General features: G+C 42.2%; 1 long non-coding RNA gene across 1 annotated transcript; it reads left to right on the plus strand.

Annotated features, from left to right (window-relative positions):
• The first annotated feature begins 355 nt into the window (after window positions 1-355).
• LOC107835220 (uncharacterized) lies at window positions 356-6,935 on the plus strand. Its single transcript, XR_001661047.1, has 2 exons — window positions 356-723; window positions 6,828-6,935. It is a non-coding gene; the product is annotated as an uncharacterized LOC107835220 (long non-coding RNA).
• Window positions 6,936-7,865: the final 930 nt, after the last annotated feature.

Consider the following 7,865-nt stretch of genomic DNA (forward strand, 5'->3'; position numbering starts at 1 on the left):
ACATATATATAAAAAATATATCTGTGTGTGTGCATATCAATGTGCAACTGTAGAAGCAGTTGCACATTAAGTGGGCCCTGCACCTTGGCTCAAGCTGAGGGGATCACACCCTCCTAAATCCTGTCCTGATTGTAGTCTTTACACATTGATGAAACTAAACATGTTTAGTTTTTTTTCTTTCTTAGTATGGCCCTACTACTTCGTCGTTAAGTACGATCTTAGTTTAACTGCACTGAAAACTATAACCCAGTCATTAGTCCGCATTTTTGAAGTTCTACCGCCATCTAGGGGTGAGAACTTTGTAAATCAAGTTGTTTTATTTTGAAGGATGAGAGCGGAAGTTGGCTTCTCGAGCTAACTCATATCTTGACGAATCCATGTCAGAGTGAGGCAGTATTTCAGGGAATCGCCGATCAGTGAGCACGAGTGCCTCTGTGTTGTCCTATTGGTAGGATTTCCTGATATCAGCCACTGTTGGTGTGGGCATGAGAGGAAGTAAGCAGCGATAACCTGATCGTTTCCGGAACACAGGCCGGTACGGCAGCGTCTATCCGAAAGGGAAATCTCGGCCGCTGCTTGAGCTACTCTTCCGGCTCCATAAGCTAGCTTTACATCAAGCTGCTGCCTGAACCCGGATCCAGGCGGAAAGAGGGGCCTCTGGCTGCTACGGCTTGGTTTTAAAACTCTCTGTTGGATTTCTGGAGCGACAGCCTGCTGAGATGGGTGAGTAAATTGCTAACCGAACACCCTCACTGTGAGCTGAGTTAGCAAAAACTGTCTTCATTCAATGGAAACATAACATGTTTATCACACGAGAAGGTTCTGTCACACAGCAGCCTGGGTGGGACCCTAGGTTTTGCCACCGTAGTGATTGTTCGGTCATAGGAAGAAGAGCTGACTGGGGCTAACGTATTTGTGCACGCGCGAAACTGCGCGCACCCTTCTCGGGGTGGGGTAGCTTCTGCATCTCCATCATCTTATTTTCTTGCTTGTTGTGCTGTTGACAAAACAGGTGTGTTGTGGCTTGCCCCATTGGTCCCTGGAGGGCCCGCCGTGAAAAGAATGGGCTCACTAGTAAAATGGCAGCGTGGTGTTGATGGAGAAGATGGCACTTCTCCATCCCACAGCAATTATGCAATAGGATCAAGCAGCCCACCTTTTGATGCTGTTTCTGCTGCTCCCACGGCCTCCACTGATTTCTGATGATGATGAGTATGGGGAGGTTTCTGAATCCCTGGCATGCTGCAGGCTTTTTCAGTGTGGCATCAAGACCGATTACATCACACTGTGATTTTGAAGATATAACCTGTCATAAAATGGCAGGAGTCAGTATCTACAGTCATATTACAGGTTTGAGCTGTATATTTAATTTAAGTATATGAGGAGATGTTTCGCTAAGTACGGACTTAATTTAATAAAGGAGAACCAAATTTTCAGGCAGTGCAGTATTCCAACTTACTGGATAGTTCTGAGGAGATCAATTAAAACAAAACAGAGCTTCATTTAGTTTCCTATGCTGTTAACCTTTTTGCTGTTGTACTGAATGTTGTAGATTAGCTTAGGTGATAAGCTAATCTACAAATTTCAATTTGGTTATAATTGAAATCAACACTCAATTTGATAACCAAAACAGTAATTTGTCACTGATTGGCTGCTGTGTATAAAGAAACCATAAATCATGGCCAGTATATACACTGAAAACAAGAGGTTTGTTATAGGATACTGCAGAAGAAAAAAACATTTTGATGATTCTTTGTCTCCTTAGTGCATAGTTTGTTGACTTTTGTTTGTTTGCCTCCTTTTAGAAAACTTACAATATCCCAGAAGGCGATACTTTCCATTTTAGCATACCTTCCAGTTTTTTAGCATAGCTTTCATTTTTAGCGCAATTTTAGTTTTAGTATAAGTTGTTTTTAGCATAACTTCTGTTTTTTCACATGCAATCCATTTTTGTATACGTCTTTTTAAGCATAACTTTGTTTGAAGCATAACTATCGTGGGTTTTTGGTTGCTGTTATGTTATGGCTTTTGCATTTTGTTGACCTTTTTGGGCCACCATGGAACCAACCACATAATCTTTTTTAGGGCTGAAAGTTGGAGACTTTAATGGCCATAAGTTCAAAATAAACCTGCTTGGATTTTGAGCCACTTGATGACTTTTACCTTGTTAAATCGTGCTCTGACATGCAGGTATAAGCTATACATCATCAAACCTTCCTGGATTATTGGAAGAAGTTGCTCTTAATCTATAGGCAATATCACTTGTTCCCACAATGGAATAAAAGTGCAAGTTTGCAAAGCACAACTTTCAGTAATTGCCAAAATTGTTCATCATGACTGAACACAAGGGGAACGCCATATGTTCAACTCTACCCACAGAAATGCAATCCAGTTCTTTTGGCATAAACTTTTTTCAGATGGCAAGAAAGACAATGGACATGTGTTCTGGTATACATTTAAATTACAGACCTATATCTAATCTTCCTTATCTATCTATCCATCTGTTTTCTTACACCCTTTGCACGCCAGTCCATCACAGATCTTCCTTAGCTAATATTGTTGAAACAAATAGTTGCTCATCAAGTCTGTGAACATCTCAATCAAGTCTCAGAGCTCATCATAGCACTGAAACAGCACTGGTGACTTCTCACTGATATTTTGAGAAATCACCAGCATAACATTTATGGCATCAAAATGTATCCCCCTTTCCTACTTTCTCCTAGGATTTATCATGCTAACCCACTGTTGCCAATGTAAGAACTGTCTTTTTTTTTCTTTTTCTTTTTTTTTTTTTTAGTAACTCTTCTGACAAAAAAATAAATAAATAAATAAATCGGTACCAGACAAAATGGGAAATAGCAGGTGCGGCCAGAAAACTGGAATCAGTGCACCCCTAGTTTAGAAAGCCTCAAAAGCTGACCCCCTTGACTTAGTCAAGATGGTCTTGTGTAAGGTGACAGACACAAGACCTTTTGATCTTTGCTTTGAAGCACCAAGAGTTTTCAGTGGAGGGTGTGGCCATGGCAGTGAGGCGAAATCACAGTGATGCCATTGCTATACATTTGACTCTAAATTCCACATATTCAGCTGAGCTGCACCAAATTCATTGTGATCGATCCTTCCCCACCATATTGGACTGCAAAAATATTGCAGTCCAGTATTTGGTGAGCGTGGCCTAATTCCTTTTCAGCGCTCCGTAATAAACCAGCCCCAAGCCAAACTTTGACCAACGGTCATGAAATCCGATACACGTGTGTATCTTGTCAGGACCTAAAAAAAAAGTCTCTTGGAGATATGGTCTAAACCAGTGGTCCCCAAACTTTTTATCACTGCGGAGATAAAAAGGTGGGTGGGGGCGGTGAACTATCAGACAAAACTTCTGCATATTTGTGTGCCCACAAAATCCTAGTTCACATGGGACAATTTAAATTTTTTGCCATGATTTTCCCCTTATGACAATCTTAGAACGTTCCTAGTTCTAAGATTGTCGCTTGCAATAATTGTAGCCGATCATCCTGCACTGTGTGGTGTGTTACTGCTCCGATCTAAAATCAGGCATATTCAGCATGTTGAATTGTCTTGTCCCGACTATCGCAGCGTATGGGGTTTTCCCCTTCCGGGAGCGAGAACGCAGCCTGTTTAATGTGACAGGCAGTCAGAAAGCCTGGTAAGGTAACCATGGAGGGAAATCTCAAACAGCTGACATCACTCAACCGAGAGTCCAGTGGACATCAGAGATAATATGTGGAAGGTAACAGCATTTATTCAACATTTTGTACAAGGACTATCAAAAGAAATGAAAAGGAAAAGGAGAGGAGCTGGAGCGAAACTAGTAGTTAATAAACCTGGTACCTTTTCAGCTATCCATCATTAACGTGAGGTTATAACGACAAGGCTATTCATTCAGTCAGGGCTTGACGCTGACACTAGCCACATGCATTGCAGGTACATTGTATTTGTGGCTTGTAAAACACAACATTATCTTGTACTAAAGCCTGGTTCACACGGCAAGATTTTAAAATTAGTGTAGGCTACTTATCCATTATTTTGTGGCCATTGTTTTCAATGTAAACATCAAAACAGTAAAAACATAATCGTATAATTAAGCGGTGAGGCTAAATGTAACCACAGAACAGAAAACAATCTAAACATGGTGTAAGAAAAATGTTTACGGAAAAAACGAAACTCGCCTCCAAATCATAGTGCAGCAAATAGAGTGGCTGCTCTCTCTGTCTTTTATCAAACGCCTTTTCTTTTTTTTACAGGATTTTCTTCTGGAACCGGGATATTCGTGAGTGAAATTGGTTCGTGTGTGGTGTGTTTCTCCTGCCGTGTGGCTGGACACAGGAACCAATCGAACCTGCTGTACTTGTATTGGCTCCTGTGTGGTCACAGAGGTTTGGAGAATCGGCAGACAATTCTTAAATCGTGCCGTGTGAACCAGACTTAAGACTCATAAGCTCTACTCCTCTCTCTCGTCTCGACCACTGCCCTAACGCTCTCTGACTCTGGTCGCTATGGTAACGTTTACACATCCATTCAAAATAAGATTCAGATGCGCAACAAGAACAAACATTTTATTTTCATGAAAATTTTAACTCACGATAACGACAAATTAATGGGAGCCCTGCGCTTGTTTCTTAGAAACGAGACGGTCACATCTGGGAGTGATGAGAAACAATGACACCCAAAGTGTTGCTTGTGGCAAAGCAGTTTGAAGTTTTGTTGCCTCATTAGCTGGTCGCCGCATATCATGCAAGATCGGGCTTGGAATGTGGGAATCACCACATATGCGAATGTGGGAATACTGGGATAAATCCATTCTCCTGTCTCTTCTCTGGGCCTTTTTCCCCTTCACAAAGAAACTATCCAAAAACATCTGATCTGTTTCTTACTCATTTTGCTGCTTGTGGGCTCAGTGTTGGCGCTCAAGACGTAACTGAGAGAATTTGGTTAAAGGATTTTCAAAATAAAAGATCCTCGAGACTCAGATAATACATAACAGAAATATTTATTTGTTGTGCGGTCCGGTACCAATTGGTCCACGGCCCGGGAGTTGGGGACAACTGATCTAAGCCCATCGGGAAGTTGGACACTTTGTATCAAAGCTACCATTTTGTTTCTTTTATGCATGTCGTATCTGAACGAACTCCTCTTAAGGCTTTTGAGGTCTTCAAAATCAGTCAGCACAGGCTTGAGGCATTGAAGGTCAAAAGTTATCAAAATCTTTTTTTGTACATTAAAGTATGTGGGTCTGGCCAACCCTCAAAACCTGACTATTCGCCTTGAAACATCGAGGTGGAATAACTTCCACACAAAAGCTCCCACATGCATCAAATGTTTTGGGTCATCACAGACTAGAGTTAATCACATTCATATGGTCAATTGGTGACATCACCTTAGCCACACCCCCTTTCAACAAGAAGTCACCATTTTCCCAGTTTTTCTTCTTTTTACTACATCATGATGGTAAATCCTCTCAACACTAGCTGCTGGCAGGAGTACGTGGGCATGGCTGAATGGCGATTTCTAATCCTTCGCCATATGTATATGGTTGTCTCTAAATCATACATGCATCATCTGATTTGCACCAATCTTGATATGATTGACCTATAACCTCTAAAGAGCCCAATAGACTTAAATTGTAATTTGACTCCACTGCGGCCCCTAGGCCCATAATCTATATTTCCTTACCGCATCAATTGATCCGCACCAGATCTTCAGGAAGGACTGCTGAACACATCAGTGTGTATCACCTAGTGGATGGGTGCAGGAACTGCGCAAGAGCGATGACGTGGCGAGTGGGTAGCGTTGCTGGAGCTCCTGCGGTCATCATTAGAGCAGGGCCATGCCATTGAGCCTCAAGGGCCTCCAGTGCTACTTGCAGCTTTAATTTAAGTTGTATTGGGTAGGCAGTTGGAACTCCTAAGCTTCTCCTGAGACCTCTGTGTTGAGGTCCAAATGACACAGCTATTGCACTTAGGCCTGTCGTGATAAATCAATTAATTGCACGATAAATGAAAATTATCGACCTAATTTTAATTTATCGTCTTTATCGTTTCTTCCTGCTTTTTTCTCATTCTATTTATGACACTGAATGAAAAAAGGCTCTACTCCAGTGGCTCTCCACTGACCCCTCCCTTTCTCATTTCCTTTGTGTAATGCTCAGTTCACACTACACAATTTTGGAATTGTCAGCCGATTGTCTGCCCATTTTCAAAACCTGAGAGACACACTAACTGAAAAAAAAAAATCGAATGTATAACTGGTTCGATCAGCTTCAGTCGTGCTGTGTGTGGTGTCCAGCCACACGGCAAGAGCAACATACCACACACAAACCGATTTATCTCACCGACATTCAGATTTCAGACAGAAAATCCCGTAAAAATCCACTACAGCATATGTGAATTTAGAGTAAACAACCTATTTATGTCACGTTAACGATGAACAGCTGAAAGGTTACCAGGTATATCAATTGCGGTAGCAATTTCACTCCCACTCTCCTTGTCATTTATGCAGAAATTCTTTGCATGAAATGTTGAATAAACATTAATGTTGTTTCCACATATCATGTCCGATGTACACCGGACTTTGGGTTGCGCCGTGTCAGCTGTTTGGGATTCCCCTCCGTGCTCTCCCCTCAGAAAGCACGGAGGGGAATCCGTGCTTTCTGATTGGCTATCTGTCACATTCACCAGGCTGTGTTCTTGCTCCCAGTCGAGGAAAACCCCACACACTGCGATAAACTGGCCAAAACAATCCAAGGTGTTGCATATGCGGCTGATGGTTGCTCGCTGTGGTCCTAATAGTGATGTGTTTGTGTTCAGAGAGCCTTAGGGAAGCGCTGGAGAAGCTGAAGCTGGCGTCTACAGACAATACCACTGACAGCACGGAGAGCAGCCTGGACTGCCTGCTGAGCGCACTCACCCAAAACAGTGAGTACAAGCTATAGATTCTACTTGGTGTGTTGTAAGTACACTGATCCACTTCAGTTTATGGAGACTGCTCTCACCATCAGAACTCACAAATATCTTTATATCCTTGATGTGTTTCAAAGGACCAACACAGTGATGATCAGATGGTAGCTCAGTTAGTCCAAGTGTGAAATGTGCTGTGGATGAGTGTGCTGATGTAATGCCAGAAGGCTGAGCAATGTTTAAGGGTAGACATACTGTGTGCAATGGGCACATTTTTTTTTTAGTTTACTGTATTAGTACTGTTTCACGATTAGCCAACCTTCAAGCTGTATTGAAGGCAGGCTAGCTGAGTATGGACAGTAACGGTCAGAAAAATTGACAATGAGACAACTGTTGTACTCTACAACTTTTGCTGCTTTGGTTTTATTGCTGATGGTTTAAGATTTTCAGATTACTCCTCCCTTATTGGTTTCTTGGTAACGGCTTAACAACCAGGGAGTTACAACTCTCAGTTTTCCGCCACTCAGGCTGAACCCCATGACTCGATAGTGATGACGACAGCTACAAAAGTTGAAAAAGTTTCAACTTTCTGTCTGTGCACGTCTAACACCGCACAAACTCCATAGAAATGAATGAAGAGACAGCAGTGCTGTCTTCAGTCACTGTGTGACCATTAGCTCAGTTACCTGCTGGGCCCCTAGTGTCCAACCACAGAGCATAGCATAAAGCCCAGTGAGGAGGAGCAAAATGGGGAAACGTAGGTTTAAAAAGCCGAACGTGACAGCTGCAGTCTCGTAGCACTTTAGATTCAAACTGAATGACCGTGGTGAACGTCTGAACCTGTGGAGCCGCTATGTGATAAAACTGTAGCAACTAAACAATATAACTGGGCTGAAACGATTCCTCGAGTGATTTGCGTAGCTTGATTATTAAAATTCCTTGAGGAAA

This window comes from Poecilia formosa, unplaced genomic scaffold (genome assembly GCF_000485575.1).
Source record: "Poecilia formosa unplaced genomic scaffold, Poecilia_formosa-5.1.2 Scaffold1260, whole genome shotgun sequence".
Classification (NCBI taxonomy): Eukaryota; Metazoa; Chordata; class Actinopteri; order Cyprinodontiformes; family Poeciliidae; genus Poecilia; species Poecilia formosa.